The sequence below is a fragment of the Pungitius pungitius genome, chromosome 12 (assembly GCF_949316345.1).
Source record: "Pungitius pungitius chromosome 12, fPunPun2.1, whole genome shotgun sequence".
Classification (NCBI taxonomy): Eukaryota; Metazoa; Chordata; class Actinopteri; order Perciformes; family Gasterosteidae; genus Pungitius; species Pungitius pungitius.
Window position 1 is genome coordinate 16,391,052 of NC_084911.1, and position 23,761 is coordinate 16,414,812.

Sequence of the window (23,761 nt, forward strand, 5' to 3'; positions counted from 1 at the left end):
GAGATTGGATTTTGAGGTTTTCCTTCGGCATTAAAATGTTCCATTAGTCTTTTACTTATTATCATATAAAGTTTGGACGCCCAACGTGGGGCTCGAACCCACGACCCTGAGATTAAGAGTCTCATGCTCTACCGACTGAGCTAGCCGGGCACTGAAGGGTGTTGCCATAGTAGACGGGCGCAACCTATTCTGGCCGTGACCCCCATTTCCATGTGCCGTTAGGTTATTGGTTTACCTGTGTTAGCACCTAAGGTTAGAAAAAGTTCTCAAAACAATGCTCAAATATTACAATACCAAAAGTGGTCCTCCACCGCCACAGCTTTTGCAAAAATGCATTATTTCTGTGAAATTACATAGAGATTGGATTTTGAGGTTTTCCTTTGGCATTATAATGTTCCATTAGTCTTTTACTTATTATCATATAAAGTTTGGACGCCCAACGTGGGGCTCGAACCCACGACCCTGAGATTAAGAGTCTCATGCTCTACCGACTGAGCTAGCCGGGCACTGAAGGGTGTTGCCATAGTAGACGGGCGCAACCTATTCTGGCCGTGACCCTTATTTACATGTGCTGTGAAGGTATTGGTTTACCCGTGTTAGCACCTAAGGTTAGAAAAAGTTCTCAAAACAATGCTCAAATATTACAATACCAAAAGTGGTCCTGCAAATGAACCGCCACAGCTTTTGCAAAAAATGCATTATTTCTGTGAAATTACATAGAGATTGGATTTTGAGGTTTTCCTTCGGCATTATAATCTTCCATTAGTCTTTTACTTATTATCATATAAAGTTTGTACGCCCAACGTGGGGCTCGAACCCACGACCCTGAGATTAAGAGTCTCATGCTCTACCGACTGAGCTAGCCGGGCACTGAAGGGTGTTGCCATAGTAGACGGGCGCAACCTATTCTGGCCGTGACCCTTATTTACATGTGCTGTGAAGGTATTTGTTTACCTGTGTTAGCACCTAAGGTTAGAAAAAGTTCTCAAAACAATGCTCAAATATTACAATACCAAAAGTGGTCCTGCAAATGAACCGCCACAGCTTTTGCAAATAAGCATTATTTCTGTGAAATTACATAGAGAATGGATTTTTGAGGTTTTCCTTCGGCATTATAATGTTCCATCAGTCTTTTCCTTATTGTCATATAAAGTTTGGACGCCCAACGTGGGGCTCGAACCCACGACCCTGAGATTAAGAGTCTCATGCTCTACCGACTGAGCTAGCCGGGCACTGAAGGGTGTTGCCATAGTAGACGGGCGCAACCTATTCTGGCCGTGACCCCCATTTCCATGTGCCGTTAGGTTATTGGTTTACCCGTGTTAGCACCTAAGGTTAGAAAAAGTTCTCAAAACAATGCTCAAATATTACAATACCAAAAGTGGTCCTGCAAATGAACCGCCACAGCTTTTGCAAATAAGCACTATTTCTGTGAAATTACATAGAGATTGGATTTTGAGGTTTTCCTTCGGCATTATAATGTTCCATCAGTCTTTTCCTTATTATCATATAAAGTTTGGACGCCCAACGTGGGGCTCGAACCCACGACCCTGAGATTAAGAGTCTCATGCTCTACCGACTGAGCTAGCCGGGCACTGAAGGGTGTTGCCATAGTAGACGGGCGCAACCTATTCTGGCCGTGACCCTTATTTACATGTGCTGTGAAGGTATTTGTTTACCTGTGTTAGCACCTAAGGTTAGAAAAAGTTCTCAAAACAATGCTCAAATATTACAATACCAAAAGTGGTCCTGGAAATGAACCGCCACAGCTTTTGCAAATAAGCACTATTTCTGTGAAATTACATAGAGATTGGATTTTGAGGTTTTCCTTCGGCATTATAATGTTCCATCAGTCTTTTCCTTATTATCATATAAAGTTTGGACGCCCAACGTGGGGCTCGAACCCACGACCCTGAGATTAAGAGTCTCATGCTCTACCGACTGAGCTAGCCGGGCACTGAAGGGTGTTGCCATAGTAGACGGGCGCAACCTATTCTGGCCGTGACCCTTATTTACATGTGCTGTGAAGGTATTGGTTTACCTGTGTTAGCACCTAGGGTTACAAAAAGTTCTCAACACAATGCTCAAATATTACAATACCAAAAGTGGTCCTGCAAATGAACCGCCACAGCTTTTGCAAATAAGCATTATTTCTGTGAAATTAGATAGAGATTGGATTTTGAGGTTTTCCTTCGGCATTATAATGTTCCATTAGTCTTTTACTTATTATCATATAAAGTTTGGACGCCCAACGTGGGGCTCGAACCCACGACCCTGAGATTAAGAGTCTCATGCTCTACCAACTGAGCTAGCCGGGCACTGAAGGGTGTTGCCATAGTAGACGGGCGCAACCTATTCTGGCCGTGACCCTTATTTACATGTGCTGTGAAGGTATTGGTTTACCCGTGTTAGCACCTAAGGTTAGAAAAAGTTCTCAAAACAATGCTCAAATATTACAATACCAAAAGTGGTCCTGCAAATGAACCGCCACAGCTTTTGCAAATAAGCACTATTTCTGTGAAATTACATAGAGATTGGATTTTGAGGTTTTCCTTCGGCATTATAATGTTCCATCAGTCTTTTCCTTATTATCATATAAAGTTTGGACGCCCAACGTGGGGCTCGAACCCACGACCCTGAGATTAAGAGTCTCATGCTCTACCGACTGAGCTAGCCGGGCACTGAAGGGTGTTGCCATAGTAGACGGGCGCAACCTATTCTGGCCGTGACCCTTATTTACATGTGCTGTGAAGGTATTTGTTTACCTGTGTTAGCACCTAAGGTTAGAAAAAGTTCTCAAAACAATGCTCAAATATTACAATACCAAAAGTGGTCCTGGAAATGAACCGCCACAGCTTTTGCAAATAAGCACTATTTCTGTGAAATTACATAGAGATTGGATTTTGAGGTTTTCCTTCGGCATTATAATGTTCCATCAGTCTTTTCCTTATTATCATATAAAGTTTGGACGCCCAACGTGGGGCTCGAACCCACGACCCTGAGATTAAGAGTCTCATGCTCTACCGACTGAGCTAGCCGGGCACTGAAGGGTGTTGCCATAGTAGACGGGCGCAACCTATTCTGGCCGTGACCCTTATTTACATGTGCTGTGAAGGTATTGGTTTACCTGTGTTAGCACCTAGGGTTACAAAAAGTTCTCAACACAATGCTCAAATATTACAATACCAAAAGTGGTCCTGCAAATGAACCGCCACAGCTTTTGCAAATAAGCATTATTTCTGTGAAATTAGATAGAGATTGGATTTTGAGGTTTTCCTTCGGCATTATAATGTTCCATTAGTCTTTTACTTATTATCATATAAAGTTTGGACGCCCAACGTGGGGCTCGAACCCACGACCCTGAGATTAAGAGTCTCATGCTCTACCAACTGAGCTAGCCGGGCACTGAAGGGTGTTGCCATAGTAGACGGGCGCAACCTATTCTGGCCGTGACCCTTATTTACATGTGCTGTGAAGGTATTGGTTTACCCGTGTTAGCACCTAAGGTTAGAAAAAGTTCTCAAAACAATGCTCAAATATTACAATACCAAAAGTGGTCCTGCAAATGAACCGCCACAGCTTTTGCAAATAAGCACTATTTCTGTGAAATTACATAGAGATTGGATTTTGAGGTTTTCCTTCGGCATTATAATGTTCCATCAGTCTTTTCCTTATTATCATATAAAGTTTGGACGCCCAACGTGGGGCTCGAACCTACGACCCTGAGATTAAGAGTCTCATGCTCTACCGACTGAGCTAGCCGGGCCCTAAAGGGTGTTGCCATAGTAGACGAGCGCAACCTATTCTGGCCGTGACCCTTATTTACATGTGCTGTGAAGGTATTTGTTTACCTGTGTTAGCACCTAAGGTTAGAAAAAGTTCTCAAAACAATGCTCAAATATTACAATACCAAAAGTGGTCCTGCAAATGAACCGCCACAGCTTTTGCAAATAAGCACTATTTCTGTGAAATTACATAGAGATTGGATTTTGCCACAGCTGCCACAGCTTTTGCAAAAATGCATTATTTCTGTGAAATTACATAGAGATTGGATTTTGAGGTTTTCCTTCGGCATTAAAATGTTCCATTAGTCTTTTACTTATTATCATATAAAGTTTGGACGCCCAACGTGGGGCTCGAACCCACGACCCTGAGATTAAGAGTCTCATGCTCTACCGACTGAGCTAGCCGGGCACTGAAGGGTGTTGCCATAGTAGACGGGCGCAACCTATTCTGGCCGTGACCCCCATTTCCATGTGCCGTTAGGTTATTGGTTTACCTGTGTTAGCACCTAAGGTTAGAAAAAGTTCTCAAAACAATGCTCAAATATTACAATACCAAAAGTGGTCCTCCACCGCCACAGCTTTTGCAAAAATGCATTATTTCTGTGAAATTACATAGAGATTGGATTTTGAGGTTTTCCTTTGGCATTATAATGTTCCATTAGTCTTTTACTTATTATCATATAAAGTTTGGACGCCCAACGTGGGGCTCGAACCCACGACCCTGAGATTAAGAGTCTCATGCTCTACCGACTGAGCTAGCCGGGCACTGAAGGGTGTTGCCATAGTAGACGGGCGCAACCTATTCTGGCCGTGACCCTTATTTACATGTGCTGTGAAGGTATTGGTTTACCTGTGTTAGCACCTAGGGTTACAAAAAGTTCTCAACACAATGCTCAAATATTACAATACCAAAAGTGGTCCTGCAAATGAACCGCCACAGCTTTTGCAAATAAGCATTATTTCTGTGAAATTAGATAGAGATTGGATTTTGAGGTTTTCCTTCGGCATTATAATGTTCCATCAGTCTTTTCCTTATTATCATATAAAGTTTGGACGCCCAACGTGGGGCTCGAACCCACGACCCTGAGATTAAGAGTCTAATGCTCTACCGACTGAGCTAGCCGGGCACTGAAGGGTGTTGCCATAGTAGACGGGCGCAACCTATTCTGGCCGTGACCCTTATTTACATGTGCTGTGAAGGTATTTGTTTACCTGTGTTAGCACCTAAGGTTAGAAAAAGTTCTCAAAACAATGCTCAAATATTACAATACCAAAAGTGGTCCTGCAAATGAACCGCCACAGCTTTTGCAAATAAGCATTATTTCTGTGAAATTACATAGAGATTGGATTTTGAGGTTTTCCTTCGGCATTATAATGTTCCATCAGTCTTTTCCTTATTATCATATAAAGTTTGGACGCCCAACGTGGGGCTCGAACCCACGACCCTGAGATTAAGAGTCTCATGCTCTACCGACTGAGCTAGCCGGGCACTGAAGGGTGTTGCCATAGTAGACGGGCGCAACCTATTCTGGCCGTGACCCTTATTTACATGTGCTGTGAAGGTATTGGTTTACCTGTGTTAGCACCTAGGGTTACAAAAAGTTCTCAACACAATGCTCAAATATTACAATACCAAAAGTGGTCCTGCAAATGAACCGCCACAGCTTTTGCAAATAAGCATTATTTCTGTGAAATTAGATAGAGATTGGATTTTGAGGTTTTCCTTCGGCATTATAATGTTCCATCAGTCTTTTCCTTATTATCATATAAAGTTTGGACGCCCAACGTGGGGCTCGAACCCACGACCCTGAGATTAAGAGTCTAATGCTCTACCGACTGAGCTAGCCGGGCACTGAAGGGTGTTGCCATAGTAGACGGGCGCAACCTATTCTGGCCGTGACCCCCATTTCCATGTGCCGTTAGGTTATTGGTTTACCCGTGTTAGCACCTAAGGTTAGAAAAAGTTCTCAAAACAATGCTCAAATATTACAATACCAAAAGTGGTCCTGCAAATGAACCGCCACAGCTTTTGCAAATAAGCACTATTTCTGTGAAATTACATAGAGATTGGATTTTGAGGTTTTCCTTCGGCATTATAATGTTCCATCAGTCTTTTCCTTATTATCATATAAAGTTTGGACGCCCAACGTGGGGCTCGAACCCACGACCCTGAGATTAAGAGTCTCATGCTCTACCGACTGAGCTAGCCGGGCACTGAAGGGTGTTGCCATAGTAGACGGGCGCAACCTATTCTGGCCGTGACCCTTATTTACATGTGCTGTGAAGGTATTTGTTTACCTGTGTTAGCACCTAAGGTTAGAAAAAGTTCTCAAAACAATGCTCAAATATTACAATACCAAAAGTGGTCCTGGAAATGAACCGCCACAGCTTTTGCAAATAAGCACTATTTCTGTGAAATTACATAGAGATTGGATTTTGAGGTTTTCCTTCGGCATTATAATGTTCCATCAGTCTTTTCCTTATTATCATATAAAGTTTGGACGCCCAACGTGGGGCTCGAACCCACGACCCTGAGATTAAGAGTCTCATGCTCTACCGACTGAGCTAGCCGGGCACTGAAGGGTGTTGCCATAGTAGACGGGCGCAACCTATTCTGGCCGTGACCCTTATTTACATGTGCTGTGAAGGTATTGGTTTACCTGTGTTAGCACCTAGGGTTACAAAAAGTTCTCAACACAATGCTCAAATATTACAATACCAAAAGTGGTCCTGCAAATGAACCGCCACAGCTTTTGCAAATAAGCATTATTTCTGTGAAATTAGATAGAGATTGGATTTTGAGGTTTTCCTTCGGCATTATAATGTTCCATTAGTCTTTTACTTATTATCATATAAAGTTTGGACGCCCAACGTGGGGCTCGAACCCACGACCCTGAGATTAAGAGTCTCATGCTCTACCAACTGAGCTAGCCGGGCACTGAAGGGTGTTGCCATAGTAGACGGGCGCAACCTATTCTGGCCGTGACCCTTATTTACATGTGCTGTGAAGGTATTGGTTTACCCGTGTTAGCACCTAAGGTTAGAAAAAGTTCTCAAAACAATGCTCAAATATTACAATACCAAAAGTGGTCCTGCAAATGAACCGCCACAGCTTTTGCAAATAAGCACTATTTCTGTGAAATTACATAGAGATTGGATTTTGAGGTTTTCCTTCGGCATTATAATGTTCCATCAGTCTTTTCCTTATTATCATATAAAGTTTGGACGCCCAACGTGGGGCTCGAACCTACGACCCTGAGATTAAGAGTCTCATGCTCTACCGACTGAGCTAGCCGGGCCCTAAAGGGTGTTGCCATAGTAGACGAGCGCAACCTATTCTGGCCGTGACCCTTATTTACATGTGCTGTGAAGGTATTTGTTTACCTGTGTTAGCACCTAAGGTTAGAAAAAGTTCTCAAAACAATGCTCAAATATTACAATACCAAAAGTGGTCCTGCAAATGAACCGCCACAGCTTTTGCAAATAAGCACTATTTCTGTGAAATTACATAGAGATTGGATTTTGCCACAGCTGCCACAGCTTTTGCAAAAATGCATTATTTCTGTGAAATTACATAGAGATTGGATTTTGAGGTTTTCCTTCGGCATTAAAATGTTCCATTAGTCTTTTACTTATTATCATATAAAGTTTGGACGCCCAACGTGGGGCTCGAACCCACGACCCTGAGATTAAGAGTCTCATGCTCTACCGACTGAGCTAGCCGGGCACTGAAGGGTGTTGCCATAGTAGACGGGCGCAACCTATTCTGGCCGTGACCCCCATTTCCATGTGCCGTTAGGTTATTGGTTTACCTGTGTTAGCACCTAAGGTTAGAAAAAGTTCTCAAAACAATGCTCAAATATTACAATACCAAAAGTGGTCCTCCACCGCCACAGCTTTTGCAAAAATGCATTATTTCTGTGAAATTACATAGAGATTGGATTTTGAGGTTTTCCTTTGGCATTATAATGTTCCATTAGTCTTTTACTTATTATCATATAAAGTTTGGACGCCCAACGTGGGGCTCGAACCCACGACCCTGAGATTAAGAGTCTCATGCTCTACCGACTGAGCTAGCCGGGCACTGAAGGGTGTTGCCATAGTAGACGGGCGCAACCTATTCTGGCCGTGACCCTTATTTACATGTGCTGTGAAGGTATTGGTTTACCCGTGTTAGCACCTAAGGTTAGAAAAAGTTCTCAAAACAATGCTCAAATATTACAATACCAAAAGTGGTCCTGCAAATGAACCGCCACAGCTTTTGCAAAAAATGCATTATTTCTGTGAAATTACATAGAGATTGGATTTTGAGGTTTTCCTTCGGCATTATAATCTTCCATTAGTCTTTTACTTATTATCATATAAAGTTTGTACGCCCAACGTGGGGCTCGAACCCACGACCCTGAGATTAAGAGTCTCATGCTCTACCGACTGAGCTAGCCGGGCACTGAAGGGTGTTGCCATAGTAGACGGGCGCAACCTATTCTGGCCGTGACCCTTATTTACATGTGCTGTGAAGGTATTTGTTTACCTGTGTTAGCACCTAAGGTTAGAAAAAGTTCTCAAAACAATGCTCAAATATTACAATACCAAAAGTGGTCCTGCAAATGAACCGCCACAGCTTTTGCAAATAAGCATTATTTCTGTGAAATTACATAGAGAATGGATTTTTGAGGTTTTCCTTCGGCATTATAATGTTCCATCAGTCTTTTCCTTATTGTCATATAAAGTTTGGACGCCCAACGTGGGGCTCGAACCCACGACCCTGAGATTAAGAGTCTCATGCTCTACCGACTGAGCTAGCCGGGCACTGAAGGGTGTTGCCATAGTAGACGGGCGCAACCTATTCTGGCCGTGACCCCCATTTCCATGTGCCGTTAGGTTATTGGTTTACCCGTGTTAGCACCTAAGGTTAGAAAAAGTTCTCAAAACAATGCTCAAATATTACAATACCAAAAGTGGTCCTGCAAATGAACCGCCACAGCTTTTGCAAATAAGCACTATTTCTGTGAAATTACATAGAGATTGGATTTTGAGGTTTTCCTTCGGCATTATAATGTTCCATCAGTCTTTTCCTTATTATCATATAAAGTTTGGACGCCCAACGTGGGGCTCGAACCCACGACCCTGAGATTAAGAGTCTCATGCTCTACCGACTGAGCTAGCCGGGCACTGAAGGGTGTTGCCATAGTAGACGGGCGCAACCTATTCTGGCCGTGACCCTTATTTACATGTGCTGTGAAGGTATTTGTTTACCTGTGTTAGCACCTAAGGTTAGAAAAAGTTCTCAAAACAATGCTCAAATATTACAATACCAAAAGTGGTCCTGGAAATGAACCGCCACAGCTTTTGCAAATAAGCACTATTTCTGTGAAATTACATAGAGATTGGATTTTGAGGTTTTCCTTCGGCATTATAATGTTCCATCAGTCTTTTCCTTATTATCATATAAAGTTTGGACGCCCAACGTGGGGCTCGAACCCACGACCCTGAGATTAAGAGTCTCATGCTCTACCGACTGAGCTAGCCGGGCACTGAAGGGTGTTGCCATAGTAGACGGGCGCAACCTATTCTGGCCGTGACCCTTATTTACATGTGCTGTGAAGGTATTGGTTTACCTGTGTTAGCACCTAGGGTTACAAAAAGTTCTCAACACAATGCTCAAATATTACAATACCAAAAGTGGTCCTGCAAATGAACCGCCACAGCTTTTGCAAATAAGCATTATTTCTGTGAAATTAGATAGAGATTGGATTTTGAGGTTTTCCTTCGGCATTATAATGTTCCATTAGTCTTTTACTTATTATCATATAAAGTTTGGACGCCCAACGTGGGGCTCGAACCCACGACCCTGAGATTAAGAGTCTCATGCTCTACCAACTGAGCTAGCCGGGCACTGAAGGGTGTTGCCATAGTAGACGGGCGCAACCTATTCTGGCCGTGACCCTTATTTACATGTGCTGTGAAGGTATTGGTTTACCCGTGTTAGCACCTAAGGTTAGAAAAAGTTCTCAAAACAATGCTCAAATATTACAATACCAAAAGTGGTCCTGCAAATGAACCGCCACAGCTTTTGCAAATAAGCACTATTTCTGTGAAATTACATAGAGATTGGATTTTGAGGTTTTCCTTCGGCATTATAATGTTCCATCAGTCTTTTCCTTATTATCATATAAAGTTTGGACGCCCAACGTGGGGCTCGAACCCACGACCCTGAGATTAAGAGTCTCATGCTCTACCGACTGAGCTAGCCGGGCACTGAAGGGTGTTGCCATAGTAGACGGGCGCAACCTATTCTGGCCGTGACCCTTATTTACATGTGCTGTGAAGGTATTTGTTTACCTGTGTTAGCACCTAAGGTTAGAAAAAGTTCTCAAAACAATGCTCAAATATTACAATACCAAAAGTGGTCCTGGAAATGAACCGCCACAGCTTTTGCAAATAAGCACTATTTCTGTGAAATTACATAGAGATTGGATTTTGAGGTTTTCCTTCGGCATTATAATGTTCCATCAGTCTTTTCCTTATTATCATATAAAGTTTGGACGCCCAACGTGGGGCTCGAACCCACGACCCTGAGATTAAGAGTCTCATGCTCTACCGACTGAGCTAGCCGGGCACTGAAGGGTGTTGCCATAGTAGACGGGCGCAACCTATTCTGGCCGTGACCCTTATTTACATGTGCTGTGAAGGTATTGGTTTACCTGTGTTAGCACCTAGGGTTACAAAAAGTTCTCAACACAATGCTCAAATATTACAATACCAAAAGTGGTCCTGCAAATGAACCGCCACAGCTTTTGCAAATAAGCATTATTTCTGTGAAATTAGATAGAGATTGGATTTTGAGGTTTTCCTTCGGCATTATAATGTTCCATTAGTCTTTTACTTATTATCATATAAAGTTTGGACGCCCAACGTGGGGCTCGAACCCACGACCCTGAGATTAAGAGTCTCATGCTCTACCAACTGAGCTAGCCGGGCACTGAAGGGTGTTGCCATAGTAGACGGGCGCAACCTATTCTGGCCGTGACCCTTATTTACATGTGCTGTGAAGGTATTGGTTTACCCGTGTTAGCACCTAAGGTTAGAAAAAGTTCTCAAAACAATGCTCAAATATTACAATACCAAAAGTGGTCCTGCAAATGAACCGCCACAGCTTTTGCAAATAAGCACTATTTCTGTGAAATTACATAGAGATTGGATTTTGAGGTTTTCCTTCGGCATTATAATGTTCCATCAGTCTTTTCCTTATTATCATATAAAGTTTGGACGCCCAACGTGGGGCTCGAACCTACGACCCTGAGATTAAGAGTCTCATGCTCTACCGACTGAGCTAGCCGGGCCCTAAAGGGTGTTGCCATAGTAGACGAGCGCAACCTATTCTGGCCGTGACCCTTATTTACATGTGCTGTGAAGGTATTTGTTTACCTGTGTTAGCACCTAAGGTTAGAAAAAGTTCTCAAAACAATGCTCAAATATTACAATACCAAAAGTGGTCCTGCAAATGAACCGCCACAGCTTTTGCAAATAAGCACTATTTCTGTGAAATTACATAGAGATTGGATTTTGCCACAGCTGCCACAGCTTTTGCAAAAATGCATTATTTCTGTGAAATTACATAGAGATTGGATTTTGAGGTTTTCCTTCGGCATTAAAATGTTCCATTAGTCTTTTACTTATTATCATATAAAGTTTGGACGCCCAACGTGGGGCTCGAACCCACGACCCTGAGATTAAGAGTCTCATGCTCTACCGACTGAGCTAGCCGGGCACTGAAGGGTGTTGCCATAGTAGACGGGCGCAACCTATTCTGGCCGTGACCCCCATTTCCATGTGCCGTTAGGTTATTGGTTTACCTGTGTTAGCACCTAAGGTTAGAAAAAGTTCTCAAAACAATGCTCAAATATTACAATACCAAAAGTGGTCCTCCACCGCCACAGCTTTTGCAAAAATGCATTATTTCTGTGAAATTACATAGAGATTGGATTTTGAGGTTTTCCTTTGGCATTATAATGTTCCATTAGTCTTTTACTTATTATCATATAAAGTTTGGACGCCCAACGTGGGGCTCGAACCCACGACCCTGAGATTAAGAGTCTCATGCTCTACCGACTGAGCTAGCCGGGCACTGAAGGGTGTTGCCATAGTAGACGGGCGCAACCTATTCTGGCCGTGACCCTTATTTACATGTGCTGTGAAGGTATTGGTTTACCCGTGTTAGCACCTAAGGTTAGAAAAAGTTCTCAAAACAATGCTCAAATATTACAATACCAAAAGTGGTCCTGCAAATGAACCGCCACAGCTTTTGCAAAAAATGCATTATTTCTGTGAAATTACATAGAGATTGGATTTTGAGGTTTTCCTTCGGCATTATAATCTTCCATTAGTCTTTTACTTATTATCATATAAAGTTTGTACGCCCAACGTGGGGCTCGAACCCACGACCCTGAGATTAAGAGTCTCATGCTCTACCGACTGAGCTAGCCGGGCACTGAAGGGTGTTGCCATAGTAGACGGGCGCAACCTATTCTGGGCGTGACCCCCATTTCCATGTGCCGTTAGGTTATTGGTTTACCCGTGTTAGCACCTAAGGTTAGAAAAAGTTCTCAAAACAATGCTCAAATATTACAATACCAAAAGTGGTCCTGCAAATGAACCGCCACAGCTTTTGCAAATAAGCATTATTTCTGTGAAATTACATAGAGAATGGATTTTTGAGGTTTTCCTTCGGCATTATAATGTTCCATCAGTCTTTTCCTTATTGTCATATAAAGTTTGGACGCCCAACGTGGGGCTCGAACCCACGACCCTGAGATTAAGAGTCTCATGCTCTACCGACTGAGCTAGCCGGGCACTGAAGGGTGTTGCCATAGTAGACGGGCGCAACCTATTCTGGCCGTGACCCTTATTTACATGTGCTGTGAAGGTATTGGTTTACCCGTGTTAGCACCTAAGGTTAGAAAAAGTTCTCAAAACAATGCTCAAATATTACAATACCAAAAGTGGTCCTGCAAATGAACCGCCACAGCTTTTGCAAAAAATGCATTATTTCTGTGAAATTACATAGAGATTGGATTTTGAGGTTTTCCTTCGGCATTATAATCTTCCATTAGTCTTTTACTTATTATCATATAAAGTTTGGACGCCCAACGTGGGGCTCGAACCCACGACCCTGAGATTAAGAGTCTCATGCTCTACCGACTGAGCTAGCCGGGCACTGAAGGGTGTTGCCATAGTAGACGGGCGCAACCTATTCTGGGCGTGACCCCCATTTCCATGTGCCGTTAGGTTATTGGTTTACCCGTGTTAGCACCTAAGGTTAGAAAAAGTTCTCAAAACAATGCTCAAATATTACAATACCAAAAGTGGTCCTGCAAATGAACCGCCACAGCTTTTGCAAATAAGCATTATTTCTGTGAAATTACAAAGAGAATGGATTTTTGAGGTTTTCCTTCGGCATTATAATGTTCCATCAGTCTTTTCCTTATTGTCATATAAAGTTTGGACGCCCAACGTGGGGCTCGAACCCACGACCCTGAGATTAAGAGTCTCATGCTCTACCGACTGAGCTAGCCGGGCACTGAAGGGTGTTGCCATAGTAGACGGGCGCAACCTATTCTGGCCGTGACCCCCATTTCCATGTGCCGTTAGGTTATTGGTTTACCCGTGTTAGCACCTAAGGTTAGAAAAAGTTCTCAAAACAATGCTCAAATATTACAATACCAAAAGTGGTCCTGCAAATGAACCGCCACAGCTTTTGCAAAAAATGCATTATTTCTGTGAAATTACATAGAGATTGGATTTTGAGGTTTTCCTTCGGCATTATAATGTTCCATCAGTCTTTTACTTATTATCATATAAAGTTTGGACGCCCAACGTAGGGCTCGAACCCACGACCCTGAGATTAAGAGTCTCATGCTCTACCGACTGAGCTAGCCGGGCACTGAAGGGTGTTGCCATAGTAGACGGGCGCAACCTATTCTGGCCGTGACCCCCATTTCCATGTGCCGTTAGGTTATTGGTTTACCCGTGTTAGCACCTAAGGTTAGAAAAAGTTCTCAAAACAATGCTCAAATATTACAATACCAAAAGTGGTCCTGCAAATGAACCGCCACAGCTTTTGCAAATAAGCACTATTTCTGTGAAATTACATAGAGATTGGATTTTGAGGTTTTCCTTCGGCATTATAATGTTCCATCAGTCTTTTCCTTATTATCATATAAAGTTTGGACGCCCAACGTGGGGCTCGAACCCACGACCCTGAGATTAAGAGTCTCATGCTCTACCGACTGAGCTAGCCGGGCACTGAAGGGTGTTGCCATAGTAGACGGGCGCAACCTATTCTGGCCGTGACCCTTATTTACATGTGCTGTGAAGGTATTGGTTTACCTGTGTTAGCACCTAGGGTTACAAAAAGTTCTCAACACAATGCTCAAATATTACAATACCAAAAGTGGTCCTCCACCGCCACAGCTTTTGCAAATAAGCATTATTTCTGTGAAATTACATAGAGTTTGGATTTTGAGGTTTTCCTTCGGCATTATAATGTTCCATTAGTCTTTTACTTATTATCATATAAAGTTTGGACGCCCAACGTGGGGCTCGAACCCACGACCCTGAGATTAAGAGTCTCATGCTCTACCGACTGAGCTAGCCGGGCACTGAAGGGTGTTGCCATAGTAGACGGGCGCAACCTATTCTGGCCGTGACCCTTATTTACATGTGCTGTGAAGGTATTGGTTTACCTGTGTTAGCACCTAGGGTTACAAAAAGTTCTCAACACAATGCTCAAATATTACAATACCAAAAGTGGTCCTGCAAATGAACCGCCACAGCTTTTGCAAATAAGCATTATTTCTGTGAAATTAGATAGAGATTGGATTTTGAGGTTTTCCTTCGGCATTATAATGTTCCATTAGTCTTTTACTTATTATCATATAAAGTTTGGACGCCCAACGTGGGGCTCGAACCCACGACCCTGAGATTAAGAGTCTCATGCTCTACCAACTGAGCTAGCCGGGCACTGAAGGGTGTTGCCATAGTAGACGGGCGCAACCTATTCTGGCCGTGACCCTTATTTACATGTGCTGTGAAGGTATTGGTTTACCCGTGTTAGCACCTAAGGTTAGAAAAAGTTCTCAAAACAATGCTCAAATATTACAATACCAAAAGTGGTCCTGCAAATGAACCGCCACAGCTTTTGCAAATAAGCACTATTTCTGTGAAATTACATAGAGATTGGATTTTGAGGTTTTCCTTCGGCATTATAATGTTCCATCAGTCTTTTCCTTATTATCATATAAAGTTTGGACGCCCAACGTGGGGCTCGAACCTACGACCCTGAGATTAAGAGTCTCATGCTCTACCGACTGAGCTAGCCGGGCCCTAAAGGGTGTTGCCATAGTAGACGAGCGCAACCTATTCTGGCCGTGACCCTTATTTACATGTGCTGTGAAGGTATTTGTTTACCTGTGTTAGCACCTAAGGTTAGAAAAAGTTCTCAAAACAATGCTCAAATATTACAATACCAAAAGTGGTCCTGCAAATGAACCGCCACAGCTTTTGCAAATAAGCACTATTTCTGTGAAATTACATAGAGATTGGATTTTGCCACAGCTGCCACAGCTTTTGCAAAAATGCATTATTTCTGTGAAATTACATAGAGATTGGATTTTGAGGTTTTCCTTCGGCATTAAAATGTTCCATTAGTCTTTTACTTATTATCATATAAAGTTTGGACGCCCAACGTGGGGCTCGAACCCACGACCCTGAGATTAAGAGTCTCATGCTCTACCGACTGAGCTAGCCGGGCACTGAAGGGTGTTGCCATAGTAGACGGGCGCAACCTATTCTGGCCGTGACCCCCATTTCCATGTGCCGTTAGGTTATTGGTTTACCTGTGTTAGCACCTAAGGTTAGAAAAAGTTCTCAAAACAATGCTCAAATATTACAATACCAAAAGTGGTCCTCCACCGCCACAGCTTTTGCAAAAATGCATTATTTCTGTGAAATTACATAGAGATTGGATTTTGAGGTTTTCCTTTGGCATTATAATGTTCCATTAGTCTTTTACTTATTATCATATAAAGTTTGGACGCCCAACGTGGGGCTCGAACCCACGACCCTGAGATTAAGAGTCTCATGCTCTACCGACTGAGCTAGCCGGGCACTGAAGGGTGTTGCCATAGTAGACGGGCGCAACCTATTCTGGCCGTGACCCTTATTTACATGTGCTGTGAAGGTATTGGTTTACCCGTGTTAGCACCTAAGGTTAGAAAAAGTTCTCAAAACAATGCTCAAATATTACAATACCAAAAGTGGTCCTGCAAATGAACCGCCACAGCTTTTGCAAAAAATGCATTATTTCTGTGAAATTACATAGAGATTGGATTTTGAGGTTTTCCTTCGGCATTATAATCTTCCATTAGTCTTTTACTTATTATCATATAAAGTTTGTACGCCCAACGTGGGGCTCGAACCCACGACCCTGAGATTAAGAGTCTCATGCTCTACCGACTGAGCTAGCCGGGCACTGAAGGGTGTTGCCATAGTAGACGGGCGCAACCTATTCTGGGCGTGACCCCCATTTCCATGTGCCGTTAGGTTATTGGTTTACCCGTGTTAGCACCTAAGGTTAGAAAAAGTTCTCAAAACAATGCTCAAATATTACAATACCAAAAGTGGTCCTGCAAATGAACCGCCACAGCTTTTGCAAATAAGCATTATTTCTGTGAAATTACATAGAGAATGGATTTTTGAGGTTTTCCTTCGGCATTATAATGTTCCATCAGTCTTTTCCTTATTGTCATATAAAGTTTGGACGCCCAACGTGGGGCTCGAACCCACGACCCTGAGACTAAGAGTCTCATGCTCTACCGACTGAGCTAGCCGGGCACTGAAGGGTGTTGCCATAGTAGACGGGCGCAACCTATTCTGGCCGTGACCCTTATTTACATGTGCTGTGAAGGTATTGGTTTACCCGTGTTAGCACCTAAGGTTAGAAAAAGTTCTCAAAACAATGCTCAAATATTACAATACCAAAAGTGGTCCTGCAAATGAACCGCCACAGCTTTTGCAAAAAATGCATTATTTCTGTGAAATTACATAGAGATTGGATTTTGAGGTTTTCCTTCGGCATTATAATCTTCCATTAGTCTTTTACTTATTATCATATAAAGTTTGGACGCCCAACGTGGGGCTCGAACCCACGACCCTGAGATTAAGAGTCTCATGCTCTACCGACTGAGCTAGCCGGGCACTGAAGGGTGTTGCCATAGTAGACGGGCGCAACCTATTCTGGGCGTGACCCCCATTTCCATGTGCCGTTAGGTTATTGGTTTACCCGTGTTAGCACCTAAGGTTAGAAAAAGTTCTCAAAACAATGCTCAAATATTACAATACCAAAAGTGGTCCTGCAAATGAACCGCCACAGCTTTTGCAAATAAGCATTATTTCTGTGAAATTACATAGAGAATGGATTTTTGAGGTTTTCCTTCGGCATTATAATGTTCCATCAGTCTTTTCCTTATTGTCATATAAAGTTTGGACGCCCAACGTGGGGCTCGAACCCACGACCCTGAGATTAAGAGTCTCATGCTCTACCGACTGAGCTAGCCGGGCACTGAAGGGTGTTGCCATAGTAGACGGGCGCAACCTATTCTGGCCGTGACCCCCATTTCCATGTGCCGTTAGGTTATTGGTTTACCCGTGTTAGCACCTAAGGTTAGAAAAAGTTCTCAAAACAATGCTCAAATATTACAATACCAAAAGTGGTCCTGCAAATGAACCGCCACAGCTTTTGCAAAAAATGCATTATTTCTGTGAAATTACATAGAGATTGGATTTTGAGGTTTTCCTTCGGCATTATAATGTTCCATCAGTCTTTTACTTATTATCATATAAAGTTTGGACGCCCAACGTGGGGCTCGAACCCACGACCCTGAGATTAAGAGTCTCATGCTCTACCGACTGAGCTAGCCGGGCACTGAAGGGTGTTGCCATAGTAGACGGGCGCAACCTATTCTGGCCGTGACCCTTATTTACATGTGCTGTGAAGGTATTTGTTTACCTGTGTTAGCACCTAAGGTTAGAAAAAGTTCTCAAAACAATGCTCAAATATTACAATACCAAAAGTGGTCCTGCAAATGAACCGCCACAGCTTTTGCAAATAAGCATTATTTCTGTGAAATTACATAGAGAATGGATTTTTGAGGTTTTCCTTCGGCATTATAATGTTCCATCAGTCTTTTCCTTATTGTCATATAAAGTTTGGACGCCCAACGTGGGGCTCGAACCCACGACCCTGAGATTAAGAGTCTCATGCTCTACCGACTGAGCTAGCCGGGCACTGAAGGGTGTTGCCATAGTAGACGGGCGCAACCTATTCTGGCCGTGACCCCCATTTCCATGTGCCGTTAGGTTATTGGTTTACCTGTGTTAGCACCTAAGGTTAGAAAAAGTTCTCAAAACAATGCTCAAATATTACAATACCAAAAGTGGTTCTCCACCGCCACAGCTTTTGCAAAAATGCATTATTTCTGTGAAATTACATAGAGATTGGATTTTGAGGTTTTCCTTTGGCATTATAATGTTCCATTAGTCTTTTACTTATTATCATATAAAGTTTGGACGCCCAACGTGGGGCTCGAACCCACGACCCTGAGATTAAGAGTCTCATGCTCTACCGACTGAGCTAGCCGGGCACTGAAGGGTGTTGCCATAGTAGACGGGCGCAACCTATTCTTGCCGTGACCCTTATTTACATGTGCTGTGAAGGTATTGGTTTACCCGTGTTAGCACCTAAGGTTAGAAAAAGTTCTCAAAACAATGCTCAAATATTACAATACCAAAAGTGGTCCTGCAAATGAACCGCCACAGCTTTTGCAAAAAATGCATTATTTCTGTGAAATTACATAGAGATTGGATTTTGAGGTTTTCCTTCGGCATTATAATGTTCCATTAGTCTTTTACTTATTATCATATAAAGTTTGGACGCCCAACGTGGGGCTCGAACCCACGACCCTGAGATTAAGAGTCTCATGCTCTACCGACTGAGCTAGCCGGGCACTGAAGGGTGTTGCCATAGTAGACGGGCGCAACCTATTCTGGGCGTGACCCCCATTTCCATGTGCCGTTAGGTTATTGGTTTACCCGTGTTAGCACCTAAGGTTAGAAAAAGTTCTCAAAACAATGCTCAAATATTACAATACCAAAAGTGGTCCTGCAAATGAACCGCCACAGCTTTTGCAAATAAGCATTATTTCTGTGAAATTACATAGAGAATGGATTTTTGAGGTTTTCCTTCGGCATTATAATGTTCCATCAGTCTTTTCCTTATTGTCATATAAAGTTTGGACGCCCAACGTGGGGCTCGAACCCACGACCCTGAGATTAAGAGTCTCATGCTCTACCGACTGAGCTAGCCGGGCACTGAAGGGTGTTGCCATAGTAGACGGGCGCAACCTATTCTGGCCGTGACCCCCATTTCCATGTGCCGTTAGGTTATTGGTTTACCCGTGTTAGCACCTAAGGTTAGAAAAAGTTCTCAAAACAATGCTCATATATTACAATACCAAAAGTGGTCCTGCAAATGAACCGCCACAGCTTTTGCAAATAAGCACTATTTCTGTGAAATTACATAGAGATTGGATTTTGAGGTTTTCCTTCGGCATTATAATGTTCCATCAGTCTTTTCCTTATTATCATATAAAGTTTGGACGCCCAACGTGGGGCTCGAACCCACGACCCTGAGATTAAGAGTCTCATGCTCTACCGACTGAGCTAGCCGGGCACTGAAGGGTGTTGCCATAGTAGACGAGCGCAACCTATTCTGGCCGTGACCCTTATTTACATGTGCTGTGAAGGTATTTGTTTACCCGTGTTAGCACCTAAGGTTAGAAAAAGTTCTCAAAACAATGCTCAAATATTACAATACCAAAAGTGGTCCTGCAAATGAACCGCCACAGCTTTTGCAAATAAGCATTATTTCTGTGAAATTACATAGAGAATGGATTTTTGAGGTTTTCCTTCGGCATTATAATGTTCCATCAGTCTTTTCCTTATTGTCATATAAAGTTTGGACGCCCAACGTGGGGCTCGAACCCACGACCCTGAGACTAAGAGTCTCATGCTCTACCGACTGAGCTAGCCGGGCACTGAAGGGTGTTGCCATAGTAGACGGGCGCAACCTATTCTGGCCGTGACCCCCATTTCCATGTGCCGTTAGGTTATTGGTTTACCTGTGTTAGCACCTAAGGTTAGAAAAAGTTCTCAAAACAATGCTCAAATATTACAATACCAAAAGTGGTCCTGCAAATGAACCGCCACAGCTTTTGCAAATAAGCACTATTTCTGTGAAATTACATAGAGATTGGATTTTGCCACAGCTGCCACAGCTTTTGCAAAAATGCATTATTTCTGTGAAATTACATAGAGATTGGATTTTGAGGTTTTCCTTCGGCATTAAAATGTTCCATTAGTCTTTTACTTATTATCATATAAAGTTTGGACGCCCAACGTGGGGCTCGAACCCACGACCCTGAGATTAAGAGTCTCATGCTCTACCGACTGAGCTAGCCGGGCACTGAAGGGTGTTGCCATAGTAGACGGGCGCAACCTATTCTGGCCGTGACCCCCATTTCCATGTGCCGTTAGGTTATTGGTTTACCTGTGTTAGCACCTAAGGTTAGAAAAAGTTCTCAAAACAATGCTCAAATATTACAATACCAAAAGTGGTCCTCCACCGCCACAGCTTTTGCAAAAATGCATTATTTCTGTGAAATTACATAGAGATTGGATTTTGAGGTTTTCCTTTGGCATTATAATGTTCCATTAGTCTTTTACTTATTATCATATAAAGTTTGGACGCCCAACGTGGGGCTCGAACCCACGACCCTGAGATTAAGAGTCTCATGCTCTACCGACTGAGCTAGCCGGGCACTGAAGAGTGTTGCCATAGTAGACGGGCGCAACCTATTCTGGCCGTGACCCTTATTTACATGTGCTGTGAAGGTATTGGTTTACCCGTGTTAGCACCTAAGGTTAGAAAAAGTTCTCAAAACAATGCTCAAATATTACAATACCAAAAGTGGTCCTGCAAATAAACCGCCACAGCTTTTGCAAAAAATGCATTATTTCTGTGAAATTACATAGAGATTGGATTTTGAGGTTTTCCTTCGGCATTATAATGTTCCATTAGTCTTTTACTTATTATCATATAAAGTTTGGACGCCCAACGTGGGGCTCGAACCCACGACCCTGAGATTAAGAGTCTCATGCTCTACCGACTGAGCTAGCCGGGCACTGAAGGGTGTTGCCATAGTAGACGGGCGCAACCTATTCTGGCCGTGACCCCCATTTCCATGTGCCGTTAGGTTATTGGTTTACCCGTGTTAGCACCTAAGGTTAGAAAAAGTTCTCAAAACAATGCTCAAATATTACAATACCAAAAGTGGTCCTGCAAATGAACCGCCACAGCTTTTGCAAATAAGCACTATTTCTGTGAAATTACATAGAGATTGGATTTTGCCACAGCTGCCACAGCTTTTGCAAAAATGCATTATTTCTGTGAAATTACATAGAGATTAGATTTTGAGGTTTTCCTTTGGCATTATAATGTTCCATTAGTCTTTTACTTATTATCATATAAAGTTTGGACGCCCAACGTGGGGCTCGAACCCACGACCCTGAGATTAAGAGTCTCATGCTCTACCGACTGAGCTAGCCGGGCACAGAAGAGTGTTGCCATAGTAGACGGGCGCAACCTATTCTGGCCGTGACCCTTATTTACATGTGCTGTGAAGGTATTGGTTTACCCGTGTTAGCACCTAAGGTTAGAAAAAGTTCTCAAAACAATGCTCAAATATTACAATACCAAAAGTGGTCCTGCAAATGAACCGCCACAGCTTTTGCAAAAAATGCATTATTTCTGTGAAATTACATAGAGATTGGATTTTGAGGTTTTCCTTCGGCATTATAATGTTCCATTAGTCTTTTACTTATTATCATATAAAGTTTGGACGCCCAACGTGGGGCTCGAACCCACGACCCTGAGATTAAGAGTCTCATGCTCTACCGACTGAGCTAGCCGGGCACTGAAGGGTGTTGCCATAGTAGACGGGCGCAACCTATTCTGGCCGTGACCCCCATTTCCATGTGCCGTTAGGTTATTGGTTTACCCGTGTTAGCACCTAAGGTTAGAAAAAGTTCTCAAAACAATGCTCAAATATTACAATACCAAAAGTGGTCCTGCAAATGAACCGCCACAGCTTTTGCAAAAAATGCATTATTTCTGTGAAATTACATAGAGATTGGATTTTGAGGTTTTCCTTTCGGCATTATAATGTTCCATTAGTCTTTTACTTATTATCATATAAAGTTTGGACGCCCAACGTGGGGCTCGAACCCACGACCCTGAGATTAAGAGTCTCATGCTCTACCGACTGAGCTAGCCGGGCACTGAAGGGTGTTGCCATAGTAGACGGGCGCAACCTATTCTGGCCGTGACCCCCATTTCCATGTGCCGTTAGGTTATTGGTTTACCCGTGTTAGCACCTAAGGTTAGAAAAAGTTCTCAAAACAATGCTCAAATATTACAATACCAAAAGTGGTCCTGCAAATAAACCGCCACAGCTTTTGCAAATAAGCACTATTTCTGTGAAATTACATAGAGATTGGATTTTGAGGTTTTCCTTCGGCATTATAATGTTCCATCAGTCTTTTCCTTATTATCATATAAAGTTTGGACGCCCAACGTGGGGCTCGAACCCACGACCCTGAGATTAAGAGTCTCATGCTCTACCGACTGAGCTAGCCGGGCACTGAAGGGTGTTGCCATAGTAGACGGGCGCAACCTATTCTGGCCGTGACCCTTATTTACATGTGCTGTGAAGGTATTTGTTTACCTGTGTTAGCACCTAAGGTTAGAAAAAGTTCTCAAAACAATGCTCAAATATTACAATACCAAAAGTGGTCCTGCAAATGAACCGCCACAGCTTTTGCAAATAAGCATTATTTCTGTGAAATTACATAGAGAATGGATTTTTGAGGTTTTCCTTCGGCATTATAATGTTCCATCAGTCTTTTCCTTATTGTCATATAAAGTTTGGACGCCCAACGTGGGGCTCGAACCCACAACCCTGAGATTAAGAGTCTCATGCTCTACCGACTGAGCTAGCCGGGCACTGAAGGGTGTTGCCATAGTAGACGGGCGCAACCTATTCTGGCCGTGACCCCCATTTCCATGTGCCGTTAGGTTATTGGTTTACCCGTGTTAGCACCTAAGGTTAGAAAAAGTTCTCAAAACAATGCTCAAATATTACAATACCAAAAGTGGTCCTGCAAATGAACCGCCACAGCTTTTGCAAATAAGCATTATTTCTGTGAAATTACATAGAGATTGGATTTTGAGGTTTTCCTTCGGCATTATAATTTTCCATTAGTCTTTTACTTATTATCATATAAAGTTTGGACGCCCAACGTGGGGCTCGAACCCACGACCCTGAGATTAAGAGTCTCATGCTCTACCGACTGAGCTAGCCGGGCACTGAAGGGTGTTGCCATAGTAGACGGGCGCAACCTATTCTGGCCGTGACCCCCATTTCCATGTGCCGTTAGGTTATTGGTTTACCTGTGTTAGCACCTAAGGTTAGAAAAAGTTCTCAAAACAATGCTCAAATATTACAATACCAAAAGTGGTCCTGCAAATGAACCGCCACAGCTTTTGCAAATAAGCACTATTTCTGTGAAATTACATAGAGATTGGATTTTGCCACAGCTGCCACAGCTTTTGCAAAAATGCATTATTTCTGTGAAATTACATAGAGATTGGATTTTGAGGTTTTCCTTCGGCATTATAATGTTCCATTAGTCTTTTACTTATTATCATATAAAGTTTGGACGCCCAACGTGGGGCTCGAACCCACGACCCTGAGATTAAGAGTCTCATGCTCTACCGACTGAGCTAGCCGGGCACTGAA

The 23,761-nt window shown here is 42.9% G+C and overlaps 1 protein-coding gene and 55 non-coding genes across 56 annotated transcripts in view; all 56 read right to left on the reverse strand.

Moving 5' to 3' along the window:
• The window catches only part of slc16a3a (solute carrier family 16 member 3a), a 242,377-nt gene that overhangs the window by 18,898 nt on the left and 199,718 nt on the right, over positions 1-23,761 (reverse strand). The window lies entirely within an intron of this gene.
• trnak-cuu (transfer RNA lysine (anticodon CUU)) lies at positions 78-150 on the reverse strand. The gene has a single exon. It is a non-coding gene; the product is annotated as a tRNA-Lys (tRNA).
• On the reverse strand, positions 434-506 carry trnak-cuu (transfer RNA lysine (anticodon CUU)). Its single transcript has one exon. It is a non-coding gene; the product is annotated as a tRNA-Lys (tRNA).
• trnak-cuu (transfer RNA lysine (anticodon CUU)) lies at positions 797-869 on the reverse strand. The gene has a single exon. It is a non-coding gene; the product is annotated as a tRNA-Lys (tRNA).
• Positions 1,160-1,232, reverse strand: trnak-cuu (transfer RNA lysine (anticodon CUU)). Its single transcript has one exon. It is a non-coding gene; the product is annotated as a tRNA-Lys (tRNA).
• On the reverse strand, positions 1,522-1,594 carry trnak-cuu (transfer RNA lysine (anticodon CUU)). Its single transcript has one exon. It is a non-coding gene; the product is annotated as a tRNA-Lys (tRNA).
• On the reverse strand, positions 1,884-1,956 carry trnak-cuu (transfer RNA lysine (anticodon CUU)). The gene has a single exon. It is a non-coding gene; the product is annotated as a tRNA-Lys (tRNA).
• Positions 2,246-2,318, reverse strand: trnak-cuu (transfer RNA lysine (anticodon CUU)). Its single transcript has one exon. It is a non-coding gene; the product is annotated as a tRNA-Lys (tRNA).
• On the reverse strand, positions 2,608-2,680 carry trnak-cuu (transfer RNA lysine (anticodon CUU)). The gene has a single exon. It is a non-coding gene; the product is annotated as a tRNA-Lys (tRNA).
• On the reverse strand, positions 2,970-3,042 carry trnak-cuu (transfer RNA lysine (anticodon CUU)). The gene has a single exon. It is a non-coding gene; the product is annotated as a tRNA-Lys (tRNA).
• Positions 3,332-3,404, reverse strand: trnak-cuu (transfer RNA lysine (anticodon CUU)). The gene has a single exon. It is a non-coding gene; the product is annotated as a tRNA-Lys (tRNA).
• trnak-cuu (transfer RNA lysine (anticodon CUU)) lies at positions 4,122-4,194 on the reverse strand. The gene has a single exon. It is a non-coding gene; the product is annotated as a tRNA-Lys (tRNA).
• trnak-cuu (transfer RNA lysine (anticodon CUU)) lies at positions 4,478-4,550 on the reverse strand. The gene has a single exon. It is a non-coding gene; the product is annotated as a tRNA-Lys (tRNA).
• trnak-cuu (transfer RNA lysine (anticodon CUU)) lies at positions 5,202-5,274 on the reverse strand. Its single transcript has one exon. It is a non-coding gene; the product is annotated as a tRNA-Lys (tRNA).
• Positions 5,926-5,998, reverse strand: trnak-cuu (transfer RNA lysine (anticodon CUU)). Its single transcript has one exon. It is a non-coding gene; the product is annotated as a tRNA-Lys (tRNA).
• Positions 6,288-6,360, reverse strand: trnak-cuu (transfer RNA lysine (anticodon CUU)). Its single transcript has one exon. It is a non-coding gene; the product is annotated as a tRNA-Lys (tRNA).
• On the reverse strand, positions 6,650-6,722 carry trnak-cuu (transfer RNA lysine (anticodon CUU)). Its single transcript has one exon. It is a non-coding gene; the product is annotated as a tRNA-Lys (tRNA).
• trnak-cuu (transfer RNA lysine (anticodon CUU)) lies at positions 7,440-7,512 on the reverse strand. Its single transcript has one exon. It is a non-coding gene; the product is annotated as a tRNA-Lys (tRNA).
• On the reverse strand, positions 7,796-7,868 carry trnak-cuu (transfer RNA lysine (anticodon CUU)). The gene has a single exon. It is a non-coding gene; the product is annotated as a tRNA-Lys (tRNA).
• On the reverse strand, positions 8,159-8,231 carry trnak-cuu (transfer RNA lysine (anticodon CUU)). Its single transcript has one exon. It is a non-coding gene; the product is annotated as a tRNA-Lys (tRNA).
• trnak-cuu (transfer RNA lysine (anticodon CUU)) lies at positions 8,522-8,594 on the reverse strand. The gene has a single exon. It is a non-coding gene; the product is annotated as a tRNA-Lys (tRNA).
• trnak-cuu (transfer RNA lysine (anticodon CUU)) lies at positions 8,884-8,956 on the reverse strand. Its single transcript has one exon. It is a non-coding gene; the product is annotated as a tRNA-Lys (tRNA).
• Positions 9,246-9,318, reverse strand: trnak-cuu (transfer RNA lysine (anticodon CUU)). The gene has a single exon. It is a non-coding gene; the product is annotated as a tRNA-Lys (tRNA).
• Positions 9,608-9,680, reverse strand: trnak-cuu (transfer RNA lysine (anticodon CUU)). The gene has a single exon. It is a non-coding gene; the product is annotated as a tRNA-Lys (tRNA).
• trnak-cuu (transfer RNA lysine (anticodon CUU)) lies at positions 9,970-10,042 on the reverse strand. Its single transcript has one exon. It is a non-coding gene; the product is annotated as a tRNA-Lys (tRNA).
• trnak-cuu (transfer RNA lysine (anticodon CUU)) lies at positions 10,332-10,404 on the reverse strand. Its single transcript has one exon. It is a non-coding gene; the product is annotated as a tRNA-Lys (tRNA).
• trnak-cuu (transfer RNA lysine (anticodon CUU)) lies at positions 10,694-10,766 on the reverse strand. The gene has a single exon. It is a non-coding gene; the product is annotated as a tRNA-Lys (tRNA).
• trnak-cuu (transfer RNA lysine (anticodon CUU)) lies at positions 11,484-11,556 on the reverse strand. The gene has a single exon. It is a non-coding gene; the product is annotated as a tRNA-Lys (tRNA).
• Positions 11,840-11,912, reverse strand: trnak-cuu (transfer RNA lysine (anticodon CUU)). Its single transcript has one exon. It is a non-coding gene; the product is annotated as a tRNA-Lys (tRNA).
• Positions 12,203-12,275, reverse strand: trnak-cuu (transfer RNA lysine (anticodon CUU)). The gene has a single exon. It is a non-coding gene; the product is annotated as a tRNA-Lys (tRNA).
• Positions 12,566-12,638, reverse strand: trnak-cuu (transfer RNA lysine (anticodon CUU)). The gene has a single exon. It is a non-coding gene; the product is annotated as a tRNA-Lys (tRNA).
• trnak-cuu (transfer RNA lysine (anticodon CUU)) lies at positions 12,929-13,001 on the reverse strand. The gene has a single exon. It is a non-coding gene; the product is annotated as a tRNA-Lys (tRNA).
• Positions 13,292-13,364, reverse strand: trnak-cuu (transfer RNA lysine (anticodon CUU)). Its single transcript has one exon. It is a non-coding gene; the product is annotated as a tRNA-Lys (tRNA).
• Positions 14,017-14,089, reverse strand: trnak-cuu (transfer RNA lysine (anticodon CUU)). Its single transcript has one exon. It is a non-coding gene; the product is annotated as a tRNA-Lys (tRNA).
• Positions 14,373-14,445, reverse strand: trnak-cuu (transfer RNA lysine (anticodon CUU)). The gene has a single exon. It is a non-coding gene; the product is annotated as a tRNA-Lys (tRNA).
• On the reverse strand, positions 14,735-14,807 carry trnak-cuu (transfer RNA lysine (anticodon CUU)). Its single transcript has one exon. It is a non-coding gene; the product is annotated as a tRNA-Lys (tRNA).
• On the reverse strand, positions 15,525-15,597 carry trnak-cuu (transfer RNA lysine (anticodon CUU)). Its single transcript has one exon. It is a non-coding gene; the product is annotated as a tRNA-Lys (tRNA).
• Positions 15,881-15,953, reverse strand: trnak-cuu (transfer RNA lysine (anticodon CUU)). Its single transcript has one exon. It is a non-coding gene; the product is annotated as a tRNA-Lys (tRNA).
• On the reverse strand, positions 16,244-16,316 carry trnak-cuu (transfer RNA lysine (anticodon CUU)). Its single transcript has one exon. It is a non-coding gene; the product is annotated as a tRNA-Lys (tRNA).
• Positions 16,970-17,042, reverse strand: trnak-cuu (transfer RNA lysine (anticodon CUU)). The gene has a single exon. It is a non-coding gene; the product is annotated as a tRNA-Lys (tRNA).
• trnak-cuu (transfer RNA lysine (anticodon CUU)) lies at positions 17,333-17,405 on the reverse strand. Its single transcript has one exon. It is a non-coding gene; the product is annotated as a tRNA-Lys (tRNA).
• trnak-cuu (transfer RNA lysine (anticodon CUU)) lies at positions 17,696-17,768 on the reverse strand. Its single transcript has one exon. It is a non-coding gene; the product is annotated as a tRNA-Lys (tRNA).
• trnak-cuu (transfer RNA lysine (anticodon CUU)) lies at positions 18,059-18,131 on the reverse strand. Its single transcript has one exon. It is a non-coding gene; the product is annotated as a tRNA-Lys (tRNA).
• On the reverse strand, positions 18,415-18,487 carry trnak-cuu (transfer RNA lysine (anticodon CUU)). Its single transcript has one exon. It is a non-coding gene; the product is annotated as a tRNA-Lys (tRNA).
• On the reverse strand, positions 18,778-18,850 carry trnak-cuu (transfer RNA lysine (anticodon CUU)). Its single transcript has one exon. It is a non-coding gene; the product is annotated as a tRNA-Lys (tRNA).
• On the reverse strand, positions 19,141-19,213 carry trnak-cuu (transfer RNA lysine (anticodon CUU)). The gene has a single exon. It is a non-coding gene; the product is annotated as a tRNA-Lys (tRNA).
• trnak-cuu (transfer RNA lysine (anticodon CUU)) lies at positions 19,503-19,575 on the reverse strand. Its single transcript has one exon. It is a non-coding gene; the product is annotated as a tRNA-Lys (tRNA).
• On the reverse strand, positions 20,294-20,366 carry trnak-cuu (transfer RNA lysine (anticodon CUU)). The gene has a single exon. It is a non-coding gene; the product is annotated as a tRNA-Lys (tRNA).
• Positions 20,650-20,722, reverse strand: trnak-cuu (transfer RNA lysine (anticodon CUU)). Its single transcript has one exon. It is a non-coding gene; the product is annotated as a tRNA-Lys (tRNA).
• On the reverse strand, positions 21,013-21,085 carry trnak-cuu (transfer RNA lysine (anticodon CUU)). The gene has a single exon. It is a non-coding gene; the product is annotated as a tRNA-Lys (tRNA).
• trnak-cuu (transfer RNA lysine (anticodon CUU)) lies at positions 21,441-21,513 on the reverse strand. The gene has a single exon. It is a non-coding gene; the product is annotated as a tRNA-Lys (tRNA).
• On the reverse strand, positions 21,804-21,876 carry trnak-cuu (transfer RNA lysine (anticodon CUU)). Its single transcript has one exon. It is a non-coding gene; the product is annotated as a tRNA-Lys (tRNA).
• Positions 22,168-22,240, reverse strand: trnak-cuu (transfer RNA lysine (anticodon CUU)). The gene has a single exon. It is a non-coding gene; the product is annotated as a tRNA-Lys (tRNA).
• trnak-cuu (transfer RNA lysine (anticodon CUU)) lies at positions 22,530-22,602 on the reverse strand. The gene has a single exon. It is a non-coding gene; the product is annotated as a tRNA-Lys (tRNA).
• On the reverse strand, positions 23,255-23,327 carry trnak-cuu (transfer RNA lysine (anticodon CUU)). Its single transcript has one exon. It is a non-coding gene; the product is annotated as a tRNA-Lys (tRNA).
• On the reverse strand, positions 23,683-23,755 carry trnak-cuu (transfer RNA lysine (anticodon CUU)). The gene has a single exon. It is a non-coding gene; the product is annotated as a tRNA-Lys (tRNA).